Source organism: Lynx rufus, unplaced genomic scaffold (genome assembly GCF_022079265.1).
Source record: "Lynx rufus isolate CCGP_SWC_20201006 ecotype Redwood Valley unplaced genomic scaffold, mLynRuf1.p SCAF_4, whole genome shotgun sequence".
Taxonomy (NCBI): Eukaryota; Metazoa; Chordata; class Mammalia; order Carnivora; family Felidae; genus Lynx; species Lynx rufus.
The window spans coordinates 7,402,328-7,423,305 of record NW_025814856.1 but is presented as its reverse complement, the minus strand read 5'-3'; the positions used below and the strand labels follow the sequence as shown (position 1 = coordinate 7,423,305).

Sequence of the window (20,978 nt, the reverse complement as noted above, 5' to 3'; positions counted from 1 at the left end):
CGGCACAAGTGTCCACCCTGGTCCTCTTGCGACGGCTCCAGACCGTGGGGTAGTCGGCGAGACAGCACGCCTGCTCTCCTCCTCAAAGCGGCAATGCCAGGAAAGAGGCGAATTTTGGGGAGCCTTTCCAGAGCGAGGGTCACCAAAAACATGTGACCCCAATGCCACCGGTGCCCCAACTGGAGCCTAATGAAACCTTTTCACAAGCTGTTAGGGACCATTGGGAAACTGAGTGTGGACCGCGGGTGTGACAAGGTTAGATGACAAACGTGTGACGACAGCATGTGGGTCCGCAGAATAACGCCCTCATTCTTCTAAGAAACGGAAGTACTAAGTGAATTCTTGTCAAATCTGCAACTTGCCTTAGAGTAGCTCCTCAAATAGACAACTACAAACCACACGTACAGAGAGCAGCCCGAGTACCAATGTGGCCAAGTGTCCCCGTCGCTCCAGAAAGCCAAAACCATCTTGAAAAAGAGCAAAGTGGAAAGACTCACCCTCCCCAATCTCAAACCTACTTTGAAGGTACCGTGATCAACATGGAATAGTACTGGCAAAGGAGAGACCAACGCAATAGAATCAGAGTCAAATTAAAACCTTATGTTTATAATCAACTGACTTCTTTCATTTTTCTCAGCAATCTCTATACCCAACGTGGGGCTCAAACTCATGAACCCGGGTTTAAGAGTCACATGCTCTTCCAATTGAGAGAGCCAGGCATCCCCGTCTTTCAACAAGGGTGCAAAGAGCATTCAATGGGGGGGAAGATGGTCTCCTCAGCAAATGGTACAGGGGACAGGTGGATGTTCACGCGCAACAGAATGAAGCTGGATCCCTACCTCACACCACATATGAAGCCTGACCTGAGTACAAGAGCTAAAAACTGTAAAACTCCTGGAAGGAAACAGAGGGGTAAATTCTTCCTGAACTTGGATTTGGCAAAAAGATTCCTCATGGTGACATCAAAAGCAAGAGTATCAAGAGGAAAACTAGATACACTGAACTTCATGAGAATTGAAAACTTTTGTGAATCATAGGACACTATCAAGAAAGTGAAGGGGCGTCCGGGTGGCTGTCAGTTAAGCGTCTGACTTGGGCTTGGGTCGTGATCTCACAGTCTGTGAGTTCATGCCCTGCGTCGGGCTCTGGGCTGACAGCTCGCAGCCTGGAGCCTGCCTCGGATTCCGTGTCTCCCTCTCTTTCTGCGCAAACCACCACCACCCCCCCCACCGCCCCATCGCTCGCACTCTCTCTCTCTCTCTCAAAAATAAATAAGCATGAAGAAAAATAAAAAAAGTGAAGATGACCTAGAGAACGGGAGAAACGATGCACAAATCATATACCTGAAAAGAACTCAGTGTCCAGAACATATAAAGAATTCATTCAGCGAAGAGGTAAACAACCCAATTCAAAAATGGGCAAAGGACCTGAACAGACATTTCTCCGGAGAAGATATAGGACTGGCTAACAAGCACATGCAAATCAAACCACAGGGAGACACCGCTTCACACCCACTAGGACGGCTAGAACTTTAAACAGATAGGGGAAAATTACAAGTGTTGGCAAGGATGTGGAAAAATTGGAACCCTCACACCCTGGGAGGCATGTGGGGGCATGAAACTATGAAACAACTCAGCTGCCAGGGAACAGGGTCCGGTGGTTCTTCTTTCAAATGTTAAACATCAAATTACCATTTGACTCAGCAACCCCACTCTTGGGGATGTACGCAAAAGAACCGAAAGAAACAGTCAGATAAATACCTGTATGCAAATATTCAAAGTGGGACGATTTGCAAGAACCCGAAAGTAGAAGCAATTCAGATGTCCATCCACTGACAGACGGACACACAAAACGTGGCAGGTCCACGGGATGAACTGTTATTCTTCCATAAAAAGGAATGAAGTCCTGGGGCGCCTGGCTGGCTCAGTCAGGAGAGCAACTCTTGATCTGGGGGTCGTGGGTTCGAGCCCCACGTTGAGTGTAGAGAGTACTAAAAATAATAAATAGGGGCGCCTGGGTGGCTCAGTTGGTTGAGCGACCGACTTCGGCTCAGGTCATGATCTCGCGGTTTGTGAGTTCGAGCCCCGCGTCGGGCTCTGTGCTGACATCTCGGAGCCTGGAGCCTGCCTCGGACTCTGTGTCTCCCCCTCTCTCTACCCCTCCCCTGCTCACGCTCTGTGTCTCTCTGTCTCTCAATAATAAACGTTAAAAATAAATAAATAAACTTAAAAAAATGAAGTCCTGACACGCACTACAACGTGGATGAACTTGAGAAACGTTATGCCGAGTGAAAGAAGCCAGACACAAAAGGTCACACACAAGTGATTCCGTGTATATGAAACATTCAGAATCAATTAATCCACCGAGGCAGAAAGCAGACTGGTGGCTGTCGGGGGCTCGGGGGAGGGAGCCTGGGGAGTGACCACTTAATAGATTCAAGGTTTCCTTTTGGGGTGATGAAATGTTTTGGAACCAGACAGAGGTGGTAGTCACACAATTACGAATGTACTAAATGCCCCTGAATTGTACACCTTTTTTTTTTTTTTTTTTTTTTTTTTTTTTTTACTTATTTTGAGACAGAGAGAGAGAGCGTGCACATGCACGAGTGGCGGGGAGGGCAGAAAAAGAGAGGGAGAGAGAGAATCCCAAGCAGGCTCCACGCTGTTAGCACAGAGCCTGATGTGGGGCTTGAACTCATGAACCCTGAGACCATGACCTGAGCCAAAACCAAGAGTCGGACCCGGACCCTTAACTGACTGAGCCACCCAGGCATCCCTAAAGCGGTTTGTTTTATATCATGTGAACTTTATCTCCGTAGAAAAAGAAAAACCTTTTCAATGCGTGGACGCAGATATGAAGGGCCTATGGGTGTTCACCAGCTCTCTTGTTCTCACCCTGTGTACTCTGAGCGTGGACCCACGTCCTGGAGGCCTCCTGGGGCCACAGCCCGGGTTCTGCCAGACGGCCTCACACCTCCAGAGCCGGGGGCCAGCCTCCTGACCACAGGCGGGAGAGAAGATCGTACTGTCAGGCGCCGCCCCAGACAGGGGGCTCCCAGGTCTGGCTGCAAGTGGGTCCCAGGAAGGGACCCTGGCACGGTGCCGTCACCCATGTCCCTCCTGGGGCGGGAGATAAGGCCAATCTGCCAGCCGCACCAGGGTAACAGCAAGCATACCAAGGAGGGCCTCTGTTTACCGAGCAGCCTGGCAACCCGACCAGCTGCCCCAGGCACCCCTGCAACCTGGCGCCCGGCAGGCAACCACGAGGACCTGTGGCCAAGGGAGCCCGGGCTGAGGGCGGCCCGACCTGTCCCATCACGGCAGAGGCAACCACAGCCCGTGGAGCCAGTCTTCTCTGACAGCCCGTCCCACAGGCCAGTCCCTGGCACACAGGAGGGAGGTGTTCAGTAAATATTTGACAAATCAAAAAAAAAAAAAAGCTGGATCATATTCTTCCGTGTATTTAAAAGACTCAGAAACCCCAGCTCTTAGGAGGCCCTGCAGGACCCGTACCCCTCATTCACCAGTGGACCAGCTCCTGGCCTTTGCGCGCCCCTTTCCCCCTTTGCCCACTCTCCCCTCCTCTCACTAGGATGATGGGCCCCCAGGACACGGGTGGGGTGGCGCTCAGCGGGCCACCCACGCGGGGCTCTGGCTTCCTCACTGCCCAGGGTCGCACGTGCCCAGATGGAGCTGAGAATGCACACCGTGCCTCCTGGCCGGCTCCACGGTAGTAGGGGGTGGCCCTGGAAGAAAGCTTCTCCCCCCTTCCCTCCCCCCCCCCCCCCCCGGCCAAAGGAAAGAGGTCCAGGGCCTGGACCCAGCAGTGGCGATTAGGTGCCCCCGCCCCGCCCACACACACAAGGAGTGGCTGCGTCCACCAGGAAACTGCCTGCTAGGCTTGTCTCTCTCTTTCCTCTCAAGTCACCCCTTGATCCAGCCATCACCGGGTGAGCCATGGCAGAGACAGGAGCGACTCTGCGCGGTGCCTCCAGAAAGCAACCCAGAGTGCCAATCTGCCCTCGTCACATCGGCCAGCGGATTCAGGGGCTGTGTGCACACGGCCGAGAGAGGTGGGGGACAGGAAGCGGGCTGGGGGCTTAGCAGGCTGCCGTGATGATTTAAGTGGCGGTGACCACGGAGAGGGCTGCTGGCCGGGAGGCTGTGCTGGGTTCCTGCCGATCGAGGTCAGCAGAGCCGGGGTTTCATCCCTGCAGTAATACGATCAGGTGGCGGAGCTGGGAACAGGCCCCCTCACTGGGCCGTCTTCTCCAGAAAAGCTTTCTCAAGGCAGGGTCTACACGCGGGAGTGTGCAGGAAAGCAAGCCGGACTCGGGAGCATTAATCGTGCCACGAACGTGTCTGCCCTGCTCCTGGACCCGGCCTAGCGCCGCGGACTGACCTCCTACCTGCTGCGGGATGTCCAGCCGAGGCTCTGGAACCAGGGGCTGAGGGGCCAGAATACCCAAGGACAAGCACAGGGCAGGCGTGCTCAGGGTGTGCCGGAGGGAGCCCCGGGGTAGGAAGCCTGCTCCCTACCCCATCTTGCTCCCCAGGAAGGAAGGCCCCCGTAAATCCAGGCCACAAAGTCCGAGTTCCCATGGGGAGCCAGGCCCGGCGCCTGCCTTGCTGAGGCTGGGATAGGGCTGGGATGTCACCGGCACCAACACTTTCCGGGTGCCACGCTCTGCATTTCACACGGACCCCTCAGAGCTATCTACCGTTCCACTCAGATGAAGAAGCAAGGCTCAGACAGGTTAAGCATCTCGCTCAAGGCCACACAGCAAGCGAGTGGCAGAGCAGACTGGCTCCAGGGTCTGGGCTCCTAACCGATGTGCCATAGGACATCCCTGTGCTTCCTGGAGTAGGCACGGCCAACGTTCTGTGTGAAGGAGCAGGGAGTAAATGTTTTTGGCTTTGCAGGCCGTGTGGTCTCTGCTACTACGACTCCTCTCTGCCGCAGACCTGGTGTGAGCGAGTGAGTGCGGCTGCGTGCCAATAAAACTTGACGACGAATCCAGCATTTGTGCCTGGGACTACGGGTCAGAGAGGCTGGGCGCCGAGCCCCCTTCCCACCCACTTCCTCATCTGCTCACCGGACATCGAGAAGTGGAGATGCCCTCCCCGTCCCAAAAGGGGTGAGAACAGAGTGAGGACATTCCCCAGGTAATGGGCACTGATGCCAGGGGAACAGAGGCACGACGGGAGCCTACAGATGGCACCTGCCCCAGGCCGGGAAAGAGACTGGGAACCAATTCTCCAGCAAGAGGAAAAAAGGCACATGGGACGGCAGAGAGCAGAGGGGGCTGCGTGTGATACTGTGATTTACAGTAAACAGCTATCTGGCAGGGGCGCCCGGGTGGCTCAGTCGGTTAAGCGTCCCACTTCAGCTCGTCATGATCTCACGGTTCATGAGTTCAAGCCCCGCGTGGGGCTCTCTGCTCTCGGCGCAGGGCCCGCTTCGGTTCCTCTGTCTCCCTTCGTCTCTGCCCCTCCCCAGCTCGTGCAGGCTCTCTCTCAAAATAATCAAAAATAAACTAAAACAAAGCAAAACAAAACAAAACCAAAAACCAACTATCTGGCACAAAGCTCCTAAAACTCTGGGAATGCCCTAAGTGATGAGAACAATACAAGGCGTCTTCCATGATTTCGTTCAAAGCCCCTTTCATCCACTCGAGTTTATGTCGATGAGGTCACTTTTCAAGCCCCTAAGGATGCAGCCCTGTTGCCAGGGGGACCAACCAAGTAATTAGACAGTTGGAACTTTCAGTCTCCCTCCTAAGCTTCCAAATAGCCAATGACTTAATCAATCGTGCCTGCGTAATGAAGCCTCCATAAAAATAAAACCCGAAGGACGGGCTTCGGAGAGCTTCCCGGCTGGTAAACACATGCCGGAGCCGGGAGAGGGGCGCCTGGAGACGGCATGGAAGCCCCGGCCCTTCCCCACACGGCCCTGCGCATCCCTTCCGTCGGGCTCTTCCTGGGTTGTATCCTTCACACCGGCCACCGGTCCAGTGAGTGATCTGTTCTCCCCTGAGCTCTGTGAGCCGCTCTGGCAAATTAATCGAACCTGAAGAGGGGGTCGTGGGAACCTCACTCAGATCTACAGCCAGAGGGCGAGACGCACAGGTGACAACCCGGACTTGTGACTGGCAGTGGGGGCGGAGGACGACGGTCTGGTGGGACTGAGCCCCCATCCTGTGGGATGTGACACTCTCCCCAGGCAGACAGTGTCAGAACGGAGCTGATCGTGAGCCCCACAGCTGGAGTGTGGAGGCATCCATGGCAAGTCTTCAGTATCAGGGTTAAGCGTCCTACTCTTGATTTCGGCTCAGATCGTGATCTCACAGTTTGTGAGTTTGAACCCTGCATCGGGCTCTGTGCTGACAGCGCAGCCTGCCTGAGGTCCTCGGCCTCTCCTTCTCCCCCTCTCTCTGCCCCTCACCCACACGCGCGCTCTCTCTCTCTCTCAAAATAAATAAACCTTAAAAGAAAAAAAAAAAGATGCGTTCGGTAGCAGCTCTGAGAGTAGGGCACACACGCTTCTCCTCAGAGGGTCCCGGCTGGGAGAATGAGGGGACAAAGACAGTGCAGCTGTGGCCAGGGTGGGCGCTGAGACAGACTCCAGACTGGACAGGCAGATTTGGGTCTCGAGAGGCTCAGGGGCCCAGCTGCTCCCACAGCCACGGGCAGCACCTGGAGGGACTGAGCGCCGAGCTGGGGGACAGACATAGGGCTAGAGGAGCTGTGGGCCAAGCAGGAGGGGAGGAAGGCTGGGAAGCCAGTGGCTCTCGAGATGAGGAGCCAATCGGCTGTGGTCGTTCTCCTGTTTAGGCCTCTCCATGGCTTCCCAGAGCCTTCTAGAACAAGTACAAACTCCTTACGGGGCTCTCAAGCCCCTGTCAATGTCTGTAACCTCATCTACGACCCCAATCGAGCCATGTGGGCCTTCGCTGCCCCTAGACCATGGGCCAGACTTCTCTCTGGCCTCCGTGCCTCCTGAGATCCAGAACACCCTTCCCCCCCTTGTCCTGTGTCCCCGTCACCTCCTCCTGGCGGTCCTCCAGCAATTCTTGGACGAGCCCCCATCACATGGCAACTCCTTATTTAACGCCCCTGTGCTCCCCAACACACAGTGACGCACGGGCCCTGGGCTCTGCACGTGGCTGGCACACCCAGACCCAGGGGGCACTCAAGGGGTGCTGACTTGCAGGGTGGCCCAGAGGCATGGGGTCCAGAAGGCCAGGCTCCTTTCCTAAGGGCAGGAAGCAGATGGCGTGACAGTCCAGGTGTCCAGGCCCCGACGGCACATGTGGCCTCCGGAAGGTCACTTCCTGAGACGTCGGGCACTGGGTAACCGCCCAGTGACCTTCCTGCTCTCCTCCCCCTTCCCCCTGGAGCAAGCAGTAATGGAAGACGCAGAGGGTCACTGGGTCCTTCAGGCTGGCCAGACCTGGGTCAGAGGGACCCAGGGGAACAAGGACGAATGTCTGGAGTTACACTCTGCCCCCGTGGAACCTTCCAGCTTCATGCAAGGGGAGGGGAGCTGCCACCTGGAGAGCAGAGAGGTGCGGGACAAGGCAGAAAAGCAGCCACCCGCTCGGGGGAAAAGGGGCCACGTTCCAAGTCCTTGCCTCTCTAGCAGGGAAACCATCATAGCCACCAAATGAGGACTAATTAAAGGTATTTATCTTGGCAGACTTGGGGCGTAGGGGGGTGGGGGGGGGTAGAATCGCTCGTCCAAATGTGAGGTCTTCCTCCTGCCGCCGAACAAAACACAGGCTGTACACCTTCCAGAGAAAAATATTCCACAGTCAAGGAAGGTAGGTGGGAAGGAGGGGACGGCGCGGAAAAGGCAAGGCGGTTTCCTCAGCCCACCGGGCAGCAACCCTCTGCTCGGGGCTCCCGTCCCCCCCGCGGGGCCTGGTGGCAGTTTACCGAGTTTCCAAAGGGGGGGCGGGTGGAAGCTTCCCCCTGCTCCTGCGTGGCGTGCACCCCTGTGGCCAGGACAGGAAAACGGTCGCTCTCGGTCCCTCCAGGTGGGCAGTGGTTAAAATGACGAGCGCCAAGGAAGACCAGGGTTCAGGGCCAAACGTGCCGTTCTCCAGCCGTGTGACCTCATCCGTCGTCTCCTCATCCATCAAAGTGATAATGACACAGCCCTCGGGATGAGAGGACATGACCCACGTGGAGGGCCTGACAGACGGCCGCACCACCTGCCTGCACCCCCGACCTCGGGAGCCTGATCTTGGAAATGGTGATAAAAAGAAGGTAACCCGCCCCCCCCCCGCCCCCGCACACTTGCCATGAAGATCCCGTGAGAAAACGTGGACAGTAGTAAGTGTACGAAGTGCTCAGTCACCAGAGTGGCCACTTCACCCTCCATCAGATCGGTGCCAGAAAAAAATCCAACCCTGGGAAGCCTCACCCGGCCTGGCCTCCCTCTCAGCCAAGTAACCTAAGCCCTCTCCTCCAGTGCTGTCCCGGGAGACGCCCCACGCAGCTGCCCAGCCCCGGGGTGTCTGAGGACCACGAGGTCACCCTGGGTTCCTCTGGCCCAGCCCAGCCCTGGGGGGGAACCCCAGCCCTCCCCGCAGGCACCTGAGGCGGCCCTAGCCCCAATCTCTTCCCAAGACAATCTGTCAGAAACACCCCGCCAGCCCTTTGGGGGGCCTTATCCTATAATCCCACTTGCCAATGTCTGCGAAGGCAACCCCAGACCCAGGGCCGTCCACAGCAGCTGTAAAGCAAAATCCCCACTGAATGAGTGACTGAAGATGTAGCCAGTAACAGGCCACGGACGCTGGCTTGTCAGGCTGGCCGGACCACTGTCGGGGACGGAGCTGTAAAATCTATGAGCCACAGGTAGAAAATTGAGGGCGGAGGGAGGGAGGGAGCAAGAGTGCTGTCTGCCGGGGGCTTTTCTGGAAAGAAACACTGATAACGTGACCTCAGTGGCCGCCTCTGGAAGGGAGGCACCGGCACCCCCTCTCCTGGACAGTGGGCTCCAGGGAGACACTGGGGCACGCGTGCCTGTATGTGCCTGAAAATGCACGTGGGAAGGTCACACCGGAAGATGACGGGTGATGTGGGGGTCAGGCCAGGACCAGGCAGGAAGAAGACAAGGACTTTCCACATCTCATCCTCCTGCACGGTTTGAATTTCTACCCTGTACACAAGAGATAACCAGACAAAAGGCGATCGGGACAGCAGGGGAGGCCTGGCGGCCACTCAAATCATCCGGGTCCTCCCCAGAGGGAACCGGCATCACAGCGACGCCCCTCAGCCTGCTGGAGGGGGAGGGTGGTGGGAACGGGGCCTGTGACCGAAGGGTCCTTCTAAGGTAGGAATGGAGGCATCGGCCCCCCGAGGCACTCTGCCGGAGCAGGCCCTCGCTCACACCCCAGTTAGGGAGGGAGGAGGGGCAGTGGCCCTGCAGACTCGGTTTAAGCCAGGGGCTGCCCGGCCTGCATTCCAGCAGCTGCCGGCGGAGGAAGCCCTTCTCCCGGCACCAGGAAGGCCACGAGGTGAAGTACCTTTCCCAGAACCGCGGCGCACATCACACCTGCCATCTCTGCCGCCTGGAGCCTCGCAGCCCCCAGCCCTAAGCCTCCGCTTTCGTGTCTAGGAAGCTAAATCACTGCAGGGCTCAGGACTGTCATAAGGACTACCGCCCCCTTTGTGTCCAGCCCAAGACCCATGTGTACACAGGGTCAGTGGCACGAAACACCCACCGTGGCCGCCGTGTCCCCAAGGCATTCTGGCTGGAGGCAAAGAGCGGAGAGGAGTCCCGGAGAGAATTCTGGCCTTCTGGCCACGGGACCAGCTCGACTGGGTGCTCCTGGGGGACACAGGAGCAGCCATCTGGCCGAGGCGGAGAGAGTGACGAGGGGCACACGGTGCTGGGAACTGTCTTCGCTTCAGGCCGCACAAGCTCCAGGGGGGGTCCTTGGGCTGCTCACAGGGACCCTTCTCCGGGAGCACCGGATGGGTGGGGCACGCCTCCCTCCAGGTTACGTCCCCGGGAGGAGCCGAAATCGGGGAGCTACTAACGGGGGACGATTTATTTCTTGAGGCAGGTTTACTGCGTCACCCTTCGTTCCACTGACAACATTCACAGTAACTCAACAGCACGCCGCCTCTGTGGGCAAGAAAAGGCTCACACTGGTGGCAGGTTGGCGATTTACGGGGCAGCTTGAAGAATCCAAAAGGTGAGTCTACTTCAGGAGGGGCCCTGAGGAGGAAACTTCCGGAACCACCCAGCAACAGGGTGACGGGACGCTGGGGAGGAGCATGGGGAGGGCTGAGAATGGAAGAGACTCCTGGTCTGAGAGGCAACCATGGGTGGGGGGGAGGGCAGGGACTCCCCCCCCCCGGGTTTCCTGTTGTCCCACGGGGAAGCCAGGCCCCCTCGGGCCACAAGCCTCCCTGCAGCCGCTGGGTCTGAACCAGGAGCACCGCAGCGCCGCTCTGCACCCCGGGAAGCACCCAGCCGTCCCCCCACAGCCCTGCACTAGTGACAGCCAAACCTCCCGGATCGGCCAGTGACAGCTCCGTGCGGTCAGAGGGGACAAGGGGACTCCTCTCAGAGGGTCTGCCCGTGGCTGGGTCCGCCAGGCCCTACAGGACTGGTCTAGGGGAGCCTGAAGAGGAGTCTAATTGTGGGGTGTACAGAAGGGCAACCCCAAGAAAAGAAGGAGCAGACAAAGAAAGGGCCGCGCTTTTCTGAGAAAAGTACTAGGGGCACCAGTCAGCAGGGCTATTACATGCAAATGTCTCCCTCATCCACCGACTGGCTGACTGGCTGGCGACGGCGGGAGCATCAGCACTTGTCTCCCCCATCCATGCTAATCAGCTGCGCAGCCCGGGGCTTTGTGAGCTACAAAAGGGACAGCAGATGTGCGCCAGGGTTCCCCGGCCCCTAAAAGCACAGGGGCTTAGCGGCTAATTGGGAGGTGGGGGCTCAAAGCATCCGAGCCCACAGCCCTCTGCTCCGCACCCTGGGCCACTGGCCTCCTCCTCCCGGCCCTTCTCTGGCCCTGACTCCGAAGCGGAGACCTACCCGGTACTGGGCAAGCAAGGGCCTAACGCCTTCGGGTGCCCCGGTTACTGCTCCCAACCACCTTCCTTTCAAGAGAGGAAACCGAGGCACATGTTCGGGGAGGCTTGGCCTGGGGACTCAGCACCTTGTGAAAGAGCCAACCGCCACCCCAGCATCCACGGGCAAGGACGTGGACTCTGGGCCCTGGCAGTACTGGGCCTGTCTAGCTGACGACAGGTGCCACCCCCACCGAGCCTCCGCTATGGGGAGGCGATGGAGCTTGTCCCCCCAGGGCTGTGAGGGTCACTGCGGGGCTCCACCACCCACGACAGCAGCAGCTGGGCGGGCAGTGCTCTCTGGGGACCGAGGCGGGCAGCGGAGGCCCTTACACAGGGGACACATAGGGAGGCCTGGAAGGTAGGGCTGGAACAAGGTGCGTCAAGGGGCAGCAGGAGGACCCCGGGCTGTGCGGGAGCCCGACCCCTCAGTGGTGAGTGCATCGCACACTGTGGCCCCGGCACAGGAAGCGGAGCCAGTCACAGCTGAGGAATGCGAATATGGTTTCTGGGGGTTCTGCCCTGGGGCCAGCTGAGGGGCCTCAACCAGCAGACTGGGGTGGCTCCAGAAAGGCCAAACAGGAAGAGGCAGGAGGACGGGGCAGGGGCAGCCTCAGGAGAAAATGACAGAGGAAACTGCAGCCCAGGGGCTGAATAACTTGGGGTCCATCTCAGGCCCAGCTTGGAAGGGAAGCCTGACCACTGGCCCAGAGGTGAAGCAGGGCTCGCCACTGCTTGGAGGGTGTCCGCCAGGCCCCCGGGACTCAGGGAGCCCCTCTGGCCCACTGCCAGACGCACCGAGTACAGGATGAGAATTTGGAGGACCCTGCATGCCCCCCCTTGCCCTCAGGCTGCCTCACCAGATGGGACTCCAGATGTGCACAGGCGAAGGGGGACAGAGGCTGCCTCACCCCATAACGGACTCAGCAATGAGGCGGGCTCCAGAAGAGCCCTCCGGGGCCACTTCTCTGACACAGGACAAGGACAAAGGGGCAGAGGGGCGCCTCCTCCACACGGCGTTAAATCTCCTTCACGGACTTGTCACCAGCGCCTGAAAGGTGACACGGCTAAGTGGAGGCGCCAGAGCCAAACGTGGGTTGGCGTCCCGGCCGCTACCTGCCATCGAATGCCTCAGTTTCCTCGTTTATAAGCCAGAGGAAGGGGCTGTGGCTTCTGTGGCTCCCTGCAGAGCATGCGTGGCTCGGGGAGCAGAGAATGGGCTGCTGGTTTCACCCCTACTCACGCCTCCACCCAGCACCCTTGTGCCAAGTGGCCACAGCGGCCGGCCGGCCCTTCGGGGCTGTTCTGATGGTTGGGACAATCAATGAACGTAAAGTGCCTGGCTCGGTGCCCGCCTGGCACATGTTCGTGCTGGCGCTCAGCAGACAAGATAAGCAGCGCATGGGGGCAGAGGAGGTAGGGGGAGACAGAGCCAGGCATCCTGTCCATGTCTGCCCCCTGGGGGGCCCAGCTAACACTGGGGATTCCAACCTCTGGTCACACAGAGGGCTCAGGGCAGAGCCGGGCTCCGGGCTCCGTGGAGAGGCCTCCAGGGCACATGGCACAGGTCTGGAAACCAGCTGGCCGCTGCCTTCCCCTCAGGCTCAAGGGAAAATGTGGCCAATTTTCTGGAATGTCCCTCTTGGGTCTATAAGAGACCCTACCCCCCTCAGTGTGTCTTTGATTACTTACTCACGTGCCCCCTGGAGGGGATCACGAGAGCACCCCTTTCTCATCAGAGCACCCATCTGCCCAGGCCCCCTCCGCTGTCCTCGCCTGGAACCTCACCCCTGCCCGTGTGGTCAGGCAGGTTTCCACCCCTGAAACCATTCCGCTCTGACATGTATAACATACCCAGCGAACATGAACCCCAGCCACACGAACACAATTAGCGGGGAGGCAAATCCGCCAACAATCTTAAAGAAAAACAGCCCAGACCCGTTCTTGCCAAAGCTGTGGGTGATGAATCGCTTGAAAGACACAAAAAGAGGGAATAAAAGGGGGTTCCCTCTCTCGGTGCAAGGAGTGGGGGTAGGGAGGAGGCAGAGCCCCCTCCCCCAAACCAGCCTGGACTTGTTTCCAAGAATGCCCCGCCTGACAGAACAAAAAGCACCCAGAGGCTGGGGGACAAGTTCTAGGTCTGGCTTTGGGTGGCAGTTTCGTGGGTGGACACAACTGTCAAATGCACCGGACAGGACTGAAAGCCCGGGCATCTGGGGGTGTTGACTGAACAACAATTAAAATAAATAAGTCATCTAAAGAAAAACACGAGGGCACAGAGTCTCCCCCATCCAACCCCTGCAGGCCTGGGGGAAGCCTGGTCTCAATTTCCTTCATAGAACTGGTTTTCGGGAAACAAAGGGAGTGGGGGCAGGGAAAGTCGGGAACTCCAGATTCTTCAACCAAAAGTCAGAGCTGTGTACTCTGTACAAGCGCGGGGACAGGTGACGTGGTTTCTCCGGGCGAGTGTGGCGGGTGCCAACGGCCCCACCCAGCACCATGCCTGCGACCCTGAGTCCCGAATCCTCCGGAGCTAGTCCCCGAAGGGAGAAGGCGGGAGGGTGAACGCACCGAGGGGCAGGGGCTCCCTCCTGAGTCATGAGGCACCGGGAGGGGCCGGGCAGGATCTCAAGGCCGCCGAGTACCCCTCCCAGCCCCACCTGTCTCAGGGCTTTATGATCGCGAGCACCTGGCTGCCCACACCTGGGGTACATCATCCCTTCCCGACAACACAGCAGGTTTAGACCAATGACCTATAACCCTGTGTGTTATTCACCTGCCAGGTGCGCTGGGCTGACACCAACCCTCTCACTGCCCTGCACCTTCCAGGAGGAGATGGAAGCGAAACAGAGATCACCTGGGACAGAGTCACAAGGTCAAATCAAGGTAAGGCTACACAGCCTATGCTAATCATGGCCTCCAGCAGCTTCCGACCCAGAGAGGGCTGCCTCGTCCAGGAGGGAGGAGGGAGAACGTGCATTCCAACCAGGGAATGCAGAGTCAGGGACCCAGGAGAGCAGCAGGGCTGGCCCAGAGATGCCGCAGACCCCACCCCAGCAGAGCCACTGGCCCCCGCCCCCAGGAGTTCCTCCTCGCCACCGCCACCCTGTCAGACCAGGGGCCTCCTGCCCCCACGCTTAGCTCCTCGGCTGCCACTCTCTTCAGGCGACTCCTGGGCCACGTCTCCCGCAGCTGGGAGACGGGGTTTTGCTACTTTCGGCTCCCCGAGACTGGGAGTACGCCAGGGTGGGGATCGTGTCTGGCTTGAGCAGGGCTGTGCCTACTGTCCGGGCACAGATGGCCACCTCCACTAGGCCACCTGCCACCAGCTACACCCTTCGGTGAAGCCTCCCCACCGACAAGGAAGCTGAGATTCAGGCGACTGAGTCATTCGCCAGGCATCACCCTGCTAGGAAAGGGCAGGGGACAGACCGGGCTTGAGCCCAGACACAACCACAGGTGTCACCTCCCTCCCCCAACACTCTTGGCATAAACGCCACAGATCCCCCTTATGAGGCCTCCCCTCCCCCCTGCACATCCCACTCCAGCCACACTGGGGGCTGGCTGCCCTTGGCCATACCAGGCCCACAGCTCACTCAACTCCCGCCTGCCGGGCAGCAGACATGATTGTAAACACTTGTATTAGCTCTCAGTTCCCAACAACCCTCCGAGGTAGGTGCCATCAGGATCCCCATTTTCCAGGCGAGGAAACAGAGGCACAGAGAGGTCATGCCCGCCGAGGCGGGCAGCCAGGCCTAGGCCCCACCATGCCCTCCTTCCGTCTCACCTGTTCTTGTCCCAGGAGCTCTAGCGCCCCGAGCAGGAGCCCTGCTGGGCCCTGATGACCCCGCCTCCCCCCTCGCCCTCCCCAGCATTTTCAGACCTCTGCTCTGTTCACTTTCTTCGGCAGGACCCTGACCACTAAGCACGACAGGTCTAGGCGACGGCTGGCTCAGAGCCTGTCACACAACCCCCCGGTCGGCAAACGTGGGACTGCGTGCTTATCTTGGGCGTCACTGTATCCCCAGCTCCTAAAACAGTAACTGGCACGGAGCAGACGCTCAGAAAAGTTTTGCTAGCTGTTTAAAGGTAGACAGACGAAAGGTAACCACCGCAATAAAAAGACACCAAGTCCCCCACAGTACGTTTGTGGTTGGAGGATGGAAAGTCAGGTCTCTCCATCTTCAAAGAACTGTTGGTAGGCCCAGAGGGCCTGGGTGAGGTCAGCCCTCCCACCCTCCCCTCTCCTGGAGACTCCACCATCCAGCCCCCACCACCTGCCATCTGGCTGGGTCCCCTCCCCCAGCTTGAAGGGGGCTGCCCCTCCTGACCAGAAATCCAGTGACTCCGACAGACATCGCTGACCTCTTATTCCTGCCGGATGAGAGCAGGGCGCCTGCCTCTCTCCCACTGGCCACCCCCATTCCTCAGAAGCCAGAGACATCCATTCACTCCCCAATCTGCCGCTGTCCTCCAGCGATGGTCAGCCTTTCCTGTGTCACAGATCCCTCGCAGGGGGCATCGAAAGCGGGGAGCCTTTCCCCAGAAAGACACACAGAAAACCAACGGCAATGCCACGGCCACAGTTTACTGGGTACACACACAACAAGGAACTTTACATGCGTTCCCTCAAGAGACATGCCGCTGTCACCCTTTTTTTCCTTTTTCTCAAGGAGGCTCATTCAAGGTCACAGCTAGTGACTCTTGTCCCTCTACCCTTATGCAAAACAATTTCAGGACATCATAGGACCCCCGAGGGCCATCGAGGACTCCAGATGAAAAGACCCCTCTCGGAGCCACCTGAGGAAGCCCCTCCCAGCCTCCACTCTCCACCGGGAGCAGCAAGTCTGTCCCAGGTCTGAAACCTCCATTCCTCCTCCTCTGGGGTGGGTGTATCTTTCCCCACTTGTCCTGGCAAATTCACCACCTCCCCAGTTGGGGAGCAGATCCCAAACACAGAGCGAGCTCCCCAGGAAAGGAACACAGCACATGCCACGAAGGTTCCCAAGCCTCTCCCACTCTGCTAAATCCGACCCGGTCCGAGGCTTGGCACCTCAGATGACCCGTGAGTTCTCGCCATGCTCCCGTCCAAAGGTCCCGCACGCCCACCTTGGCCAGGCCCCCGCGGGTGGCCTCGGCGCTCGCTTGCCAGGTGCCACTCACGGCGCCGGCCATTCTGCACCTGTGACCTCCGATCGTGACGGGCCCCAACCACCCCGAGAGGCATGAAAAGTCAGAGTAAATCGGATGAGCAGATTAGAAAAGGCCCACGTGGCAACTCAGGTGGGATTCTGCCAACGTGAAGGGTTCGAGCCAGGGTGGTTTTGCTGTCAAAGGAGCGGCAAGCTGGCTTTCGGAACTCCTGGGTTTCCAAACTGCCAATGCAGCGCTTTGGGCCTGCAGGGGTGCGGGTAGAGAAGGCGAAGGGGGGCAGGAAGGCGGGGTGGGATCTAGGACCTGAGGCCAGATCAGCTTAGGACCGGAGGTAACAGCCCCACCTCCGTGGGGCTCAAACTCAGGTGCCCAGAGGGAGAGGCCAGGAGCCGAAAGAGGGTGCCGGCTGAGGGGAAGGGACGTCTTCCCACACCCAATGGCAACCCGGGTTCAGAGAAATGCCTATTTTAAGACACGATCCGCTGCAAGTGGAAGGACCACGAAGCTTCTGTGCCGGGGCGGTGACGAGCCAGGAGCGGACTTCTGGCAAGTTCCAGAGGGGGCATTGCTACCCAGCTCGGCCTCGGGGCTTGTAAGCCCAGGGCTGCCAGCCCTTCTAGGTTTTCAGAAGTAAAAAGTCAGACTGTGATGCACAATCGCACAATTAATACGATACCCAGAGTCTACTTTTATTTTAACCACATGGTGAAGCAAACCTGAGGGCAGGTCGGTCACAACCCCCTGGCGATGGGTCATGGCCTTTGCCCTGAGCAGAGTTCACCTTTTGTTCCAGAACACAACTTCTGGACCTCTGACACACTCCTGGGGCAGGTTAAGGTGAAACTATTCGGTTACATTCCTGTTGCATTCTCTAGTCTGGAAGCTTCCACGGGCCCCTCACTCCCTGCTCCCATCTACACCGTAACCCGCTGCTTCAGAAATAACATCTTATCGTGTGGGCCTGTGTGGAAAATGGGCGGCTCCTGATCACAGGAAAAGGTCCTGTCGTTTGTAAGACGTGACTTGGGCCTGACCTAACCTTGTTACCCTCCCTTTAGCTCCTGCAGAGACCACTCTGCCCCACACCAGGCTGCTGCCCCCACCCCCCCACCTTGAGGACCCCACAAGCCAGGAATATCCTTCCCAACATTGGCTACGTCCACATCCTACCCACTGTGGCCAAGGTGACTGCCTGACCGTCTCCCAGTCTCTGTTCTGTCCTTCCTTTCTTCTACAGAAAGAGACACCCTGAAATTCGCTGAGCTGATGGCTCAAAGACTACATTTCCCAGCCTCCCTTGCAGCTAGCGGTGCCTCTGCAACTGCCTTCCAGCCAACAATGAAAACAGAAGCGTCACAGCCAGCTTGTGGAAACTGTCCTTAACGGACACCTGGCCCACCTTTGTCCCTTCCTTTATCCCGCTGTCTGGAAACCGGGGTAGCAGCTGGACTCCAGCTGCCACGTTGATCCACGATGGCAGGACCTCACCCCAGGGATGGTGGAGGGGGGTCAGCTGGAAGGACCTGGGTCCGAGGCCTTCCTGAAGCAAAGCCTCCACGCCAGCCCTGGTCGCCCACCCTCCAGACTTTAGCGTGAAGCGCAATAAATAAAATGCCATGTTGTTTGAGCCGCTGCCACCCTGGATCTCTGTTATGCCTGAACAAATCTGAATCCTGACCCCCTTTCCTCACTGAACCACTCTGCCGTAAAACAGCAGGTGCAACAGAGGTGAATTTGAAAGCCAGCTCTCCTGCCCTCCAGCCATGTCACCTCGGTCGAGCCCTCTCACCTCTGTTTTTCCACCAGTAAGATGGGAACGGTGTCCCTGACCTCCCAGGACCATTCTAAGTGGTAACACACAGCCAGGGCCACACCTGTCAGGTCACCTGGCCCACACGGTCCAGAAAATGTCCTCTATCCGGCCTGAGCAATCAGGATACTTCACAGTCAAGATAAACAGACGCACACAAAGAGAGGCTGTTTGGTTTCTCTTAAAAGCTGTGGCAGATCTGGCGGCCGGGGCCGAGTTCCCCCAGCACCCCCTCCCCCCTCCCACTCCCTTCACTTACCCCCGGGGTCCACAGGCTTCCAGATAAGTATTTTAGTTTTTGCAAGACACACGAGCATCAGTTAAATATTCTTACTTCAGCTGTTGGGTTTTTCTAATAAAACTTTCAAAGATGTACAAGGCTCCCTTTAGCTGTTTGAAAAAAGGCGACAGGCCCTATCTGGCTCACAGACCCTAATGCGTATTATTATCCTTTCCCCGGTTGCTCTCAAGGTCAAACATTTTATGCAGAGCCTGGTACACAGTAAATGCTCAATAAAAATGACACCGGGCAGCAGCAACTTACGGGCACCACCGCAATGTGAATGCCCTTCCGGTGTTACTAACCTTCTGGATTGTCGCCCCAGCTTGACTCTGAATGCCCTAAAGCCTGGGCACGTGACAAACTCTTCTGTACCCTCTGCCCCTCCCCCAGCCGCCAGGGGGCTCCCAGAACCGTGACCGGAGGAAATCAGAAGAGCTGATTCTGCGGCAGCTGGCCGTTCTTCACCTTGCTTCTACAAAGGGGTTTTCTCTGGGGTTTCCGCACCCTGGCGTGCCCCCCCCCCCAAACTGAAGTTTAGCCCCTGTCAGAGCCAGGGGGCGGGGAGAGTCCACAGAACCGGGCAGAGTGACGCGCGCTGACCAAGAAAGAAAAGTGACACAGTCATCTCCAGAAAGGACACCGTGGGCCCGAGGAACCAAGAATCTGTTCCGCTCCCCACCTTGGCTGCCCCACCACGGGCTTCCCGAGAGGCTGCCTCCTTTCAAAGGGAGGGCTCCCTGCGTCCAAGAACTCCAGAGGCCGTGCCAAAGCTTCCTCAAGGCCCGGGAAGTCTGCACCTCTGCCCAGGGAAGACGGCCTGGTTTTGGTAGCTGCCATTTGGTAGCCAATGCCATGGATACGCGCCAGGGTGACTTCGGATGGCAACAAGCGGTGGGAGGGTGGTCGCTCACGGCAGGGCGACTGGGGCAGGGCCTTCTGCGGCTGCCATCTTTCTCCCCGGGGAGGCCGCAGACGTCAAGGGACAGGGCTGTGTGTCCGCTACCCACACCCATCTCCCAGCCCCACTGCCTGGGGCAGAAGTCGCGGCCCAAGGGTCCCTCCCCCACCTGCTGGCGGTGCGAGACAGCCGGACAGCCCTGCAGCGTAAGGGGCTCCCTCCTAGAAAACCCAGATCTTCATGCCTCCATGCCGGTAACAACACCATCAACAATATCTACAGAAATATTGGGGCACCTGGGTGGCTCTGTTGGTTAAGCGTTTGACTTCAGCCCAGGTCGTGATCTCACAGTTCGTGAGTTCGAGCCCCACAATGGGCTCTGTGCCAACAGCTTGGAGCTTGGAGCCTGCTTCAGATTCTGTGTCTCCCTCTCTCTCTCTGCCCCTCCCCTGCCTGTGTGCTCGTGCTCGCTCGCTCTCTCTCTCTCTCTCTCAAAAATAAACGTTAAAAAACTTTAAAATAACATCTACTGAAACATTTAGTTCCATATCCCCATGGTCCACTTCACCCCCATTTCCAGGCCCCAAGTGGTATTATTCCCATTGCAGAAGAGGAAACTGAGGCTGTGTCCAGGTAAGTGCTGCTAGAGGTGAGGCAACAAGCTCAGAGGAGGTGAAATGGCTTAAGGCCGCACAGCTGGTGACCCACACGAGTGAGACTCCACGTTCAGAACCCCCGCCAGCACCCAAGCACACCTCTGGCTCGCCTCCCACGGGACACACGGGGAGATTCGGGTCTTGGCCGACCTCCCTGTCTGTACCCGCACACAGATTTGAATCCCGGAGCGGGGACGGGGGTCTGGAATCACACACAGCTGGCAGGACCCTGCCTCATGAAGGACAGGTGAGCAGAACAGGGCTCCGGATACCTTCTCAACTGGCCAAAGCAATCAGGTCCCAGAAGGGCACAGATTGGAAAATGCTGAGGCCAGGAAAGCAAGTTCAACCCAAGAAAAGGCCTAAAGGTCCTAGTGGGCCCCAGGTCCCCGGAGCCGCCACATCCCCGCACATGCAGCGGCTGGACCATCTCTGACTTTCTCCAGGACGCTGGCGGCTGGGCTCCACCCGGCAGGCCGGGCCGGCTCTCAGATCCAGAGACGGAGCGCAGCCCCCACACCTCAGCCTGGTACTCTGCACCCGGCCGGCACACTCCAGGGCAATCCCTCCCCGTGGACCCCGCTCTCCACGCCTGCTCAGGAACCAGTGCTGCCTCACCCAGAGCAGTAACCCAGCCAACTCTGAGGTCATCGCTGGCCCCAGCCTGTGATGGGAGCAGGTGCTACCACCACAGAAGTGCTAGTTTACGGAGCAAACACACTATGTGCCACAAAGGCCCGCCACTGCCCCCATTCTACCGATAAGGAAACCGAGGTACAGAGACTCACCCACACCGGCAGGGCACCAATCTAGTCCTCGTAGTAGACCCTAAAATAAGATGTCCAAGCCCTAACTCCCTGACCGGAGAATGTGGCATATCTGGGAGAAAGGGTCTTTGCAGATGTAACTAAAGTAAAATCATTCTGGGTATAGGGTGAGCCTTAAATCCAATGACAGGTGTCCTTATAGGAAAAGACGCAGAGACACAGGGGTGAGGCCATGTGAAGACAGACGCAGAGCCTGGAGTTCTATTGACACAAGCCAAGCAAGGCCTGGCCCCAGAGGAAGCTGTTAGGGGTAA

The 20,978-nt window shown here is 58.1% G+C and overlaps 1 protein-coding gene across 2 annotated transcripts in view; it reads right to left on the bottom strand.

Annotated features, from left to right (window-relative positions):
• Positions 1-20,978, bottom strand: part of CARM1 (coactivator associated arginine methyltransferase 1) — a 39,339-nt gene that overhangs the window by 15,804 nt on the left and 2,557 nt on the right. The window lies entirely within an intron of this gene.